The sequence below is a fragment of the Procambarus clarkii genome, chromosome 51, assembly GCF_040958095.1.
Source record: "Procambarus clarkii isolate CNS0578487 chromosome 51, FALCON_Pclarkii_2.0, whole genome shotgun sequence".
In the NCBI taxonomy this organism is placed as follows: Eukaryota; Metazoa; Arthropoda; class Malacostraca; order Decapoda; family Cambaridae; genus Procambarus; species Procambarus clarkii.
In genome coordinates this window covers 26,023,835-26,037,582 of record NC_091200.1, presented here as the reverse complement: position 1 = coordinate 26,037,582, position 13,748 = coordinate 26,023,835, and positions in this window count along the sequence as shown.

The window sequence follows — 13,748 nt, the reverse complement described above, 5'->3', positions numbered from 1 at the left end:
CCTTCGTCTTCTGAGCCTGACCCTCTGCCTTGTCCTGTGGCTCCTGTCTCTCCGTCCCCGCTGTTTGTCCCGGCTGTGCTGGGAGGTGATATGGAGGCGGGGGTCTCCTGCTATAGTAGGACCGGTTCCCCCTGTCGTTGAGGCTGCTGACGTCTTGCGCCGTGCAAAAGTGCACACCCCCTGCGCTTCCCGTGTTTCTGGTGCCACCTCCGGCTCAGAAGATATGTGGCCGGTTCCCAAGCGTTTGTGGCACTTCTCTCCTTCTACCTGGGCCGATGAAGGTGAATTTGACGGTTACGAGTCTGCGAGTGTTGGTGAGGTGGTACCTGGGGCGGCGGTGTCGACTACAATGGTGGTGGCGAAGGTTCACGTGCCTGCTGCTTCTGCCGATGACAGTGTCTGTTTCCCACTGTTTCTTCTCCAGCCATCATCAGCCAGCGGCTGATGATGTAGGCCAGGGCCTTGTGGTGGCCCTGCAGAAGGATGTCCGTAGTGGGGATTATGTGCCAGTGCCCGACCCTGTGGATGCTGTTCCGGATGTGGCCTCTGTCGTGTTGTCCCCTGTGGAGCCTCCTTCCTTGGTGTCGCGGGCGGAGTCTATGCCCTCGGCTCTTGTTCCATCAGCGGCGGAGTTGCTGCCTCTCCAGCAACTCTGGGGTATTCGATGTCCTCTGCTTTGGTGCGGTCGCCGCCGCCTGATGACGTGGTTTTGGAGTTTATGGAGCGCCCGCGTCGCCGTTGGAACGTACGCCCTTCCGATGAGGAGTGGCTGCTTTGGAATAAGTATGTTCTTCGGTATCCACGGAGTGAGTTTCCAGAGAAAAATAGGCGTCATTATTGGTGTCTTTGTTCCTGTTCTTCCCGGTTCTTGCATGTTCCGTTGTTTTTGTTTGTGGGTGTGTGATTGTGGTTTCTGTTTTCTGGTTCCTGTGTGTGTTCCGGTGTATGTCCGCGTGTGCGGTTCCTGCATGTTTCGGTGTTTTTTCATGTGTGCGTTGGGTGTGGTTCTGTGCTTGGTTCCCGGTTTCTGTGCGTCCTGTGTATGTGTTGGTTTCTTATTCTTTCTTCTCTTCCTTTGTCACTGGCTTATTCTGTGTATGTTTTTCTGTGCGTACCCTTTGTGCTTCCTGTGTGTACCTTTGTGTTTCCTGTGTACATGCCATGTTTTATGTATTATGCTTGTTTTGTAGTTCCTTTTGTGTTGCTCTTTATGTGATAATCCTGTTATTGACTTTATGATTTTAGGCCATGCTTGTTGTCCGTGTGGATTCCTTTCTGTTCATTTGTACTGTTATTTTTCATGGTTTTTGTTCAATCATTTTTATTGTCTCTCTTGTGCTCATTTTTATAAATAAATAAAAACCGCTGGCCAGTCTATCCACACACACATATGGATAGTGACACCTGAGGGGACGGCCACAGCTACACGTCAAGAGCTTGCTTCTCCTTTCACCCCACACATCTCAGAGGACGACCATAGGTGCATGTCTCCACCCTGCCCCCACTGCACACATCTCCGAGGACGATCACAGGTGGACGTCTCCAGTCTGCCCCCCCCCCCCCACCATACACCCCTCAAGAGGACAACCACCCAGTTACACATCCCCCAGCCTCTCCTCCCACAGATACACCTCAGAGGACGACCACAGCTGCACGACTCAAGCCTGCCCGCTCAAACTAACTCACGTAAACACGGTGTGAGTGAAGGCTCCAAACTGGCGAGCAAAATAGGCGGAAAATTACGTATCAATATAGATTATATGACCTCCGGGAGGAGCCGGCACTAGGAGCTGGACAAATGGTAAATATTGGCTAGGAGACCAGCCTCCTGGATCACCACCACCTCTACCAGCAGCAGTAACAGCAGTAGCAGTTGCTCTATCGACAGTAGCAGCAACAGTAGTAGCAGTAGTAATAGCAGCAGCAACAATAGTACTAACAGCTGCGACAAGAGTAGCAGTAACACATTTAAATGCAGCCCTAAGACAGCAGCAAGACAACAAAATCAACAACATCAACAACAGCCATAGCAACACAGGTAACAATGCCAAAAGCAACAAAAGCAACAACAGCAACAACAGAAGTGGAGGGCAGATGGTAAAGTGAGGAATGCGCGCGCCCGTCGAGTTATGGGCGTGCTAAATAATATTGTTAACAGAATGGCTGCCTGTGGTGACCGCTGGTACCGTGGGGGGGGGGGGGGGGTGCGCTCTAACTATACCTTGTGTACAGTGATCCATAAATGTGCTCAATCATCGCATCTTGTACAGGATCAATTAGAGATGAAGACATTGATCATGGCAAGTATATGTCATTGATATAGAGATGTGTAAATTGATCATGGTGTGTACATGTTGATACAGAGATGTGTACATTGATCCCCGGTGTGTACATGTTGATACAGAGATGTGTACATTGATCCTAGTGTGTACATGTTGATACAGAGATTTGCACATTGATCCTAATGTATACATGTTGATACAGAGATGTGCACATTGATCCTAGTGTGTACATGTTGATACAGAGACGTGTACATTGATCCTAATGTGTACATGTTGATACAGAGATGTGCACATTGATCCTAGTGTGTACATGTTGATACAGAGATGTGTATATTGATCCTAGTGTGTACATGTTGATTGAAAGATGTGTACATTGATCCTGGTGTGTACATGTTGATACAGAGATGTGTACATTGATCCTAGTGTGTACATGGTGATACAGAGATGTGTACATTGATCCTAGTGTGTACATGTTGATTCAGACATGTGCATTTTGATCTGGGCGTTTTCACAGCGTTCAAGAGGTGTACACATCAACCTGCCATGTGTACCTTCAGAGTTGTGTTTATTAGGAAATGTACAGAAAGTTGTGTACATTTGTGTACAGGTGTGTGTACAAACATTGCCTGTTTAATGGGGTTCAGGGAATGTACTCCATTACCTGTTTAATGGGGGTTCTGGGAGTTCTTCTACTCCCCAAGCCCGGCCCATGGCCTGGCTTGACTTTTGAGGGCTTGGTCCAGCAGGCTGTTGCTTGGAGCGGCCCGCAGGCCCACATACCCACCACAGCCCGGTTGGTCTGGTACTCCTTGAAGAAAACTATCTAGTTTTCTGTTGAAGATGTCAACGGTTGTTCCCACAATATTTCTTATACTCGCTGGGAGGATGTTGAACAACTATGGATCCCTGATGTTTATAGTGTTCTCTATTTGTGCCTATGGCACACCTGCCCTTCACTGGTTCAATTCTTCCTTTTCTTCCATATCGTTCACTCCAGTACGTTGTTATTTTACTGTGTAGATTTGTTACCTAGCCTTCCAGTATTTTCCACGTGTATATTATTTGGTATCTCTCTCTTCTCCTTTCTAGAGAATACATTTGGAGAGCTTTGAGACGATCCCAATAATTTAGGTGCTCTATCGCGTCTATGGGTGCCTTATATGTTCTCTGTATTCCCTCTATTTCAGCAATCTCTCCTGCTCTGAAGGGAGAAGTGAATACCTCAAGACGGGACAGCACCAGTGATTTGAATAGTACAGCCATTGTGATGAGATCCCTGAATTTGAAAGTTCTTGTAATCCATCCTATAATTTATCTGGATGATGCAATATTTGCTTGGTTATGCTCCATAAACGTTACGTCGTCGGACATGATTATTCTCAAATCCTTAACATGCTGTTTTTCTACTATGGGCAGATTTGATTGTGTTTTGTTCCCTGAATTATGTTTAAGGTCCTCATTTTTACCGTACCTGGAATTTATCACTGTTAAACATCATGTTGTTTTCTGTTGCCCAATCGTAAACTTTATTAATATCTGGTTGCAATTTTTCAATGTCTTCAGCAGAGGTAATTTTCATGGTGATTTTTGTGTCATCTGCAAAGGATGACAAGAAGCTGTGACTATTTTAGTCTATATCTGATATGAGAATAAGGAAAAGCAGTGGTGCAAGGACTGTACCTTGAGGTACAGAACTTTAACTGCCCTTGGACTCGATTTTATTTGATTGACTGTTACTCTCTGTGTTCTGTCTGGCATTCTAAAGATCCAGACCCCCCCGCAAGCCCAACTAGGCGAGTACTAATAGGTGAGTACTCCCATTAAAAAGTGTACACAAATTCATGACCAAAATACACACACACACACACACACACACACATACACACACACACATACACACATACACACACAGGGGCCTGGTAGCCTGGTAGATAGCGCGCAGGACTCGTAATTCTGTGGCGCGGGTTCGATTCCCGCACCGGGCAGAAACAAATGGGCAAAGTTTCTTTCATCCTGAATGCCCCTGTTATCTAGCAGTAAATAGGTACCTGGGAGTTAGTCAGCTGTCACGGGCTGCTTCCTGGGGTGTGTGTGGTGTGGGAAAAAAAGTAATTAGTAAACAGTTGATTGACAGTTGAGAGGCGGGCCGAAAGATTAAAGCTCAACCCCCGCAAACACAACTAGGTGAATATAACTAGGTGAATACACACTCATACATGTGTGTGTGTGTGTGTGTGTGTGTAATATAATCAATGGAATGCACAAGGAAGTGATGTGGAGGAGGCTGACTCCATGCACAGTTTCAAATATAGGTATGATAGAGCATAGTAGGCTCAGGAATCTGTACACCAGTTGATTGACAGTTGAGAGGCGGGACCAAAGAGCCAAAGCTCAACCCCCGCAAGAACAAATAGGTGAGTACAAATAGGTGAGTACACACACACACACACACACACATATTAGAAAGAGATGTCATAGTGTCAGAGTGGTTGACAAATGGAATGCATTAGGAAGTGATGTGGTGGAAGCTGACTCCATACACAGTTTCAAGTGTAGATATGATAGAGCCCAATAGGCTCAGAAACCTGTACACCTGTTGATTGACGGTTGAGAGGCGGGACCAAAGACCCAGAGCTCAATCCCCGCAAGCACAATTAGGTGAGTAAACACACACACACACACACAAACACACACACACACACACACACACACACACACACACACACACACACACACACACACACACACACACTAGAGACGGGAGACCTACCAGAAATATGGAAGACGGCGAATGTGGTCCCAATATACAAAAAGGGCGACAGACAAGAGGCACTGAACTACAGGCCAGTGTCCTTGACTTGTATACCATGCAAGGTGATGGAGAAGATCGTGAGAAAAAACCTGGTAACACATCTGGAGAGAAGGGACTTCGTGACAAATCGCCAACATAGATTCAGGGAGGGTAAATCTTGCCTTACAGGCTTGATAGAATTCTACGATCAGGTGACACAGATTAAGCAAGAAAGAGAGGGCTGGGCGGACTGCATTTTCTTGGATTGTCGGAAAGCCTTTGACACAGTACCGCATAAGAGGCTGGTACATAAGCTGGAGAGACAGGCAGGTGTAGCTGGTAAGGTGCTCCAGTGGATAAGGGAGTATCTAAGCAATAGGAAGCAGAGAGTTACGGTGAGGGGTGAGACCTCCGATTGGCGTGAAGTCACCAGTGGAGTCCCACAGGGCTCTGTACTCGGTCCTATCTTGTTTCTGATATATGTAAATGATCTCCCGGAGGGTATCGATTCATTTCTCTCAATGTTTGCGGACGATGCTAAAATTATGAGAAGGATTAAAACAGAAGAGGACTGTTTGAGGCTTCAAGAAGACCTAGACAAGCTGAAGGAATGGTCGAACAAATGGTTGTTAGAGTTTAACCCAACCAAATGTAATGTAATGAAGATAGGTATAGGGAGCAGGAGGCCAGATGCAAGGTATCATCTGGGAGAGGAAATTCTTCAGGAGTCAGAGAAGGAAAAAGAGTTGGGGGTTGATATCACGCCAGACCTGTCTCCTGCAGCACATATCAAGCGGATAACATCAGCGGCATATGCCAGGCTGGCCAACTTACGAACGGCATTCAGAAACTTGTGTAAAGAATCATTCAGAACTTTGTATACCACATATGTCAGGCCAATCCTGGAGTATGCAGCCCCAGCATGGAGTCCATATCTAGTCAAGGATAAGACTAAACTGGAAAAGGTTCAAAGGTTTGCCACCAGACTAGTACCCGAGCTGAGAGGTATGAGCTACGAGGAGAGACTACGGAAATTAAACCTCACTTCGCTGGAAGACAGAAGAGTTAGGGGGGACATGATCACCACATTCAAGATTCTGAAGGGGATTGATAGGGTAGATAAAGACAGTCTATTTAACACAAGGGGAACACGCACAAGGGGACACAGGTGGAAACTGAGTGCCCAAATGAGCCACAGAGATATTAGAAAGAACTTTTTTAGTGTCAGAGTGGTTGACAAATGGAATGCATTAGGGGGTGATGTGGTGGAGGCTGACTCCATACACAGTTTCAAGTGTAGATATGACAGAGCCCGATAGGCTCAGGAATCTGTACACCTGTTGATTGACGGTTGAGAGGCGGGACCAAAGAGCCAGAGCTCAACCCCCACAAACACAACTAGGTGAGTACAACTAGGTGAGTACACACACACACACAGTAGTAGTAGGCCATAGCCGGTAGGGGACACACACGATTAATGAGGTCCGCGGAAATTCGTCAATTTCTCAGGACATTGAAGGAGTATAGAGGCTAGATCATAGTATTTGGCCTCTCGCAGTGTGTAGCTAGAAGGGTGCAGCATAAGCATATCGCTAGCGATAGTGCAAAGAAACTAAAGCGGAGCTAGTGGCATCACCGGTGCATATACAGTGTGGAGGACCACGTGGAGTGACCTGACCTGACAGCCAGGTGGGACGACTCGCCGTGGAACTGCCTGATTGTGTTTGTTGAGTGGTGACTGTGATCAGTGGTACAGTAAATTTGTGAACTGTTACACAACGATACAGTGACTGACTCCAGAGCTTTGTGTACACAGCACCGACATCATCAATCTACTAGCACTTAGTGAATCACCTAATGGGAGACAACGATGGATAACCATCGTCATCATACATCGTCATTACTCATCTGGTTGTGTGAGCGGGAGGCAGACTGGTATGTACCCCTCTGTGGTCAATTAATCAGGTGTACAAATTAAGGTAAAATATTATCAAATTCTTGTTCAGGATATCATATATATTAAAAAATCTCAAAGTGGCTCATTTAGGTACAGGTTAACGCTTAAGGGAACTCGTGACACACGCATGCACGCCCGCCCATGTACGCATGCACGCACACAAGCACGCACACGCAAAACCACACACACACACACACACACACACACACACACACACACACACACACACACACACACACACACACACACACACACACACACACACACACACACACACACACACATGCACACACACACACAAACGTTCAGTCAAGGGAAAATGGATTAACCCCTTCTGGGAACAGGGGATAGGACCTTACTATACCCCACCCCACCTCCTCTTACCCCCCCATCTGACCTGAGCTGACCTGGTCGCCATCTCCGCCCCCACCCCTCCAGTCCCCCGCATTCCCCATACACACACTCTCCCCCTCCCCACTCTCTCCCTCTCTCCCACTCTCCCTCTCTCCCACTCTCTATCTCTCTCCCGCTCTCTCTCTCTCTCTCTCTCTCTCTCTCTCTCTCTCTCTCTCTCTCTCTCTCTCTCTCTCTCTCTCTCTCTCTCTCTCTCTCTCTCTCTCTCTCTCTCTCTCTCTCTCTCTCTCTCTCTCTCTCTCTCTCTCTCTCTCCTCTCTCTCTCTCTCTCTCTCTCTCTCTCTCTCTCTCTCTCTCTCTCTCTTCTCCCTCGCTCTCCCGACCCTCCCCCCCCTCTCTCTCTCTCTCTCTCTCTCTCTCTCTCTCTCTCTCTCTCTCTCTCTCTCTCTCTCTCTCTCTCTCTCTCTCTCTCTCTCTCTCTCTCTCTCTCTCTCTCTCTCCCTCCTCCCTCTCTTTCCTTCCCCTCCCCTCTTTGCTCACACTCACACACACACACACACACACACACACACACACACACACACACACACACAAACACACACACACACACTCACACACACACACACACACACACACACACACACACACACACACACACACACACACACACACACACACACACACACACACACACACACACACACACACACACACACACACATCAAGTGATGTGGTGGAAGGCTGACTCCAGGAAGGCTGACTACTAGGAAATGATGTGGTGAAGGCTGACTCCATACACAGTTTCAAATGTAGATATGATAGAGGCCAGTAGGCTCAGGAATCTGTACACCAGTTGATTGATGGTTGAGAGGCGGGACCAAAGAGCCAAAGCTCTACCCCCGCAAGCACAATTAGGTGAGTACAATTAGGTGAGTAAACACACACACACACACACACAGAACTGAACAGTATACATGAACTGCAGAGGGCAGCAACTATTGCACATAGAATGAGAGCGAAGCTGCTGGTCATGGGGGACCTAAATCACGGAGAGATAGATTGGGAAACGAGGAATCCCCATGGCGGGGAGGAGACCTGGGGAGCGAAGCTGGTAGACGTTATTGACTGGAATTTCCTAACACAGCATGTGAAGGAAGATACTAGGGAAAGTAGGAGGGGATTCGCCCAGCCTATTAGATCTCCTTTTCACCCAGAATGTAGAAGACATCGAGCAGTTGGAACATGAAATACCACTAGGAGCCAGTGACCATTGTGTCCTAGTCTTTAACTACATGATGGAGCTTAAAATTGTGACCATAGGACAAGAGGTCCGGGAAAGGAGACTTGATTACAAAAAAGGGGACTACAGAAGGATAACAGACTACCTGGGAGAAGTGCAGTGGGAGGAAGAACTTAGAGGAAAAACAGTGCAAGGTATGATGAACCAAGTCATATTGAAATGCAAGGAGGCTGAAGAGAGATTTATTCCAACAATAAAGGAAAAAGCAGGAGGGAATATAATAACCCATGGTTTAATAGACAGTGTCAGGAAGCAAAGGTGAGAAGCAGGAGGGAGTGGAGGAAGTACATAAGACAAAGGACAGAGGACAACAGGATTAGATGTAACAGAGCTAGGAATGATTACATTAACATAAGACGAGTTTCGGAAAGAAATTATGAGAATGCTATTGCAGTCAGAGCGAAAATGGCAACCTAAATTACTACATAGCCATATAAGAAGGAAGATGTCGGTAAATGACCAGGTGAGAAGACTGAGGAAAACAGAAGGGGCATATACAGAAAGCGACAAGGAAATCTGCGAGGTACTGAATGCAAATTTCCATGGAGTGTTCACAACCGAGCCTGAGCAGCTCCCATTGTTAGAAGCGATTACCCTAGATGAAAGGCTATCAGATATAGAGGTGACAGCAGAGGAGGTAATGAAACAGTTGACAACACTGGATGCAAATAAAGCTGTTGGACCAGACAAAGTATCACCGTGGATACTTAAAGAGGCAGCCCAGGCTCTCAGCGTGCCTCTGGCAATGATCTTTAACGAGTCACTTATGTCGGGAGAATTGTCCAGTTGCTGGAAGGAGGCAAATGTCATACCAATTTTCAAGAAAGGTGATAGGGAAGAGGCACTGAACTACAGACCTGTGTCACTGACAAGCATCCCCTGCAAAATACTTGAAAGAATAATTAGGGTAAGACTTGTTGAGCACCTGGAGAGCATTGGGTTTGTAAACAAGCACCAACATGGGTTCTGGACAGGGAAATCATGCCTAACAAACCTTTTAGAATTCTACGATAAAGTAACAAGAATAAGGCAAGACAGAGAAGGCTGGGCAGACTGCATATTTCTTGACTGCCAAAAGGCCTTTGATACAGTACCACACATGAGACTGCTATACAAACTTGAGAGGCAGGCAGGAGTAAGCGGAAAAGCCCTAGTATGGGTGAAGAACTACCTAACAGGAAGGAGCCAGAGGGTAATGGTAAGGGGCGAAAAGTCGGACTGGCGAACAGTAACAAGTGGAGTACCTCAAGGATCGGTGCTGGGACCAATCCACTTTCTAATTTACGTAAATGATATGTTTACAGGAGTGGAATCATACATGTCAATGTTTGTGGATGATGCAAAATTAATGAGAAGAGTTGTGACAGACGAGGATTGTAGGATCCTCCAAGAGGACTTAAACAGGTTGCAGAGATGGTCAGGGAAATGGCTACTGGAGTTTAACACCAGTAAATGTAAAGTTATGGAAATGGGATCAGGTGATAGGAGACCAAAGGGAGAGTACACAATGAAGGGGAACAGATTACCTGTAACGATTCGAGAAAGAGACCTGGGAGTGGATGTGACACCTAATCTAACTCCTGAGGCACATATAAATAGGATAACGACAGCAGCGTACTCTACACTGGCGAGAATTAGAACTTCATTTAGAAACCTAAATGAGGAGGCTTTTAGGGCGCTTTACACTGCCTACGTGAGACCCGTCTTAGAGTATGCCGCGCCATCATGGAGCCCCCACCTGAAGAAACACATAAAGAAACTGGAGAAGATTCAGACGTTTGCGACGAGGCTTGTCCCAGAGTTACGAGGGATGGGATATGAAGAGCGTCTGAAGGAACTGAACCTTACGACACTAGAGAAAAGAAGGGAGAGAGGAGATATGATAGGGACATATAAAATACTCAGGGGAATTGACAAAGTGGAAATAGATGAAATGTTCACACGTAATAATAACAGAACGAGGGGACATGGGTGGAAACTGGAAACTCAGATGAGTCACAGAGATGTTAGGAAGTTTTCTTTTAGCGTGAGAGTAGTGGAAAAATGGAATGCACTTGGGGAACAGGTTGTGGAAGCAAATACTATTCATACTTTTAAAACTAGGTATGATAGGGAAATGGGACAGGAGTCATTGCTGTAAACAACCGATAGCTGGAAAGGCGGGATCCAAGAGTCAATGCTCGATCCTGCAAGCACAAATAGGTGAGTACAAATAGGTGAGTACACACACACACACACACACACAGCGCAGGCCCTCAGCTTGCCTCTGGCAATGATCTTTAATGAGTCACTTATGTCGGGAGAATTGCCCAGTTGCTGGAACAAGGCAAATGTCGTGCCGATCTTCAAGAAAGGTGATAGGGAGGAGGCATTTAACTATAGACCTGTATCACTGACAAGCATCCCCTGTAAAATACTGGAAAGAATAATTAGGCTACGACTGGTTGCACACCTGGAGAACATTACGTTTGTGAACAGACATCAACATGGGTTCTGGACAGGAAAATTGTGCCTAACAAACCTTCTGGAATTCTATGATAAAATAACGAGGATAAGACAGGACAGAGATGGTTGGGCAGACTGCATATTTCTGGACTGCCAAAAAGCCTTTGATACAGTACCGCACATGAGACTGCTGTTCAAGCTCGAGAGGCAGGCGGGGGTGTGGGGAAAGGTCCTAGCATGGATAAGGAACTACCTAACAGGAAGGAGCCAAAGAGTTATGGTAAGGGACGAGAAGTCGGACTGGCGAACAGTAACAAGTGGAGTACCACAAGGATCGGTGCTGGGACCAATTCTATTTCTTGTATATGTTAACGACATGTTTACAGGCGTAGAGTCCTACATGTCGATGTTTGCGGATGATGCAAAGTTGATGAGAAGAGTTGTGACAGATGAGGATTGCAGGATCCTGCAAGAGGACCAGAACAGGTTGCAGAGATGGTCAGAGAGAAATGGCTACTGGAATTCAACACGAGCAAAATGTAAAGTTATGGAAATGGGACTAGGAGATAGGAGACCAAAGGGACAGTACACAATGAAGGGGAACAGCCTAACTGTGATGACGCGTGAAAGGGACCTGGGGGTGGACGTAACACCTAATCTATCTCCTGACGCACATATAAATAGGATAACGACAGCAGCGTACTCTACACTGGCAAAAGTTAGAACATCATTCAGAAACCTAAGTAAGGAGGCATTTAGGGCCTGGGCCTACCCCTTCTTCTGGGTAGGCCACTCTGCCGAACAGCAGGGCAATGGTTGGCTCCTCCACGCGGTGTGGAAGGTGTCTATGCCACTGTTTGAGAGCAGAGGATACAGTGATTACCTTCGACAAGGATATGCCTTTCTCTCTGGGGTGGCAGGACGTATTCCCCGACTGGCAGCACATGATACTGTCCACAACCGTACAGTTAATGTCAAGGGTGGTGCAAAGAACAACATGAGCTGGGATCGTGCTGTGGAGCTTTTTAATCGGGAATTACTGAGACAACCAGCCCTTAAAAGCCAAAGGAAAACTTCTACAGCATCCAATAAAGCAATTGGTTGTTGGATACAGTCAATCAACAGGGCATGGGAGAAGGAAATTTGCAATGGACCTGACATGAAGGAAAAGGACCGGACAAAAATTGTTCAGGAATATGTCTCCTTCATGAACTCGCGCAGTGTCCTCCAGAAAGTCCCTGGTCGCAGGCCGTACAAGGATATTGACTATGCTCACGTTATTTGTATCCAGAATCCCAGTGGATTTATTGACAAGCTGAAGGAGTTGAGTGAAAAAGATGTCTCACGTCAGATGAATGAAAGGGAAAGTGATGTTTTGGAGTAAAAAAAAAAAAAAAGATGAAGGCAAAACGAAAGGTGACACACTCAAATACAGGTCAATTGTAAATCTTGATTTGCTGATTTCTGTTTATACTAATTGGTGCTATGATTTACATGCATTTGAAAAACAACTGCATTTTCCTACTTTCTTTTTCTTACAAGAATTACTGTGCTAATGGTAATAGGTATAAAGTATTTTTCAAACAGTCATAGTTAAGAAGCTGCAGTGAAAACTTGCAAAAGGTCTAGACGTCTCATTTTATTTTTCCAAGGTAGTTAATTGTCTTAATTAAGTTCTTTTAATATGTCTTGACAAAGGCAAAATTGCTCATTCAATAACACTTTACTGAGAGGAAAGGGGGGGGGGGGGGGGAAATAGAGTACGTATCGGCAAATAGCCTGAATATAATTCCAGCAATCAATTTTTGGTATCAATATTTTTAATAGCACAGATTTTTTTCCAAAGAGTAAATAAGTTGCACCATTTGTACAGATGCATGAAGACAAATGTCTGGTGTTATGAACAAATAATTTTGATATATTGTTCCCTGGGGGTTACCACACTGCATAACCTTCAGAATAAGATCAACAACAGGGTAGCTCTAGAATGGCCACTATAGGATATTATTGTGTGTGTGTGACAACCCTGGGTTGTGTCTTCTCCTTGGAGAGTGGCTAATACGTTTCTGCCGTCTATGGTAATTTCACTGTAATCAAAACAAATCTTGGATTTTTTTTTTTGTATCTTTAGTGTCCTGGGCATTATTTGTTTCAAATGATTTAATTTGTATGATAATTGGCAAAATTATTGAATTTTTTATATATACCTACCACACATGTGACCATGAAAGCATATATATACATACATATGGTGTTGCCACATATTATTATTAATACTAGACACCTCTATTCCCCTCGACTTGCCTTCAGAATGTAGGCAAAATAATTTTTGTTTTTTGTTTTATAATGTATCTATATCTACCTAATGTGCTGTCATTTTCCTAGGTCCATATTTTTGTTAACAAGCAATATTTTTGTTTGTATATTTAAATATTTGACAGATCTGCTTAGTTTTTACAGTGAATAATTCTAAAGTGCTGAGACAGTGTGAAAGAAAACATTTGCTTGGGCTCATTGTATATAAGCAGTTAGTCTTACCATATGTAAGTTGAGGGACTAATTATGCACGAGTAGATGGACTCTTTGGGGCGTGAGTACAGGAACTCTTTGGGGTGAGTG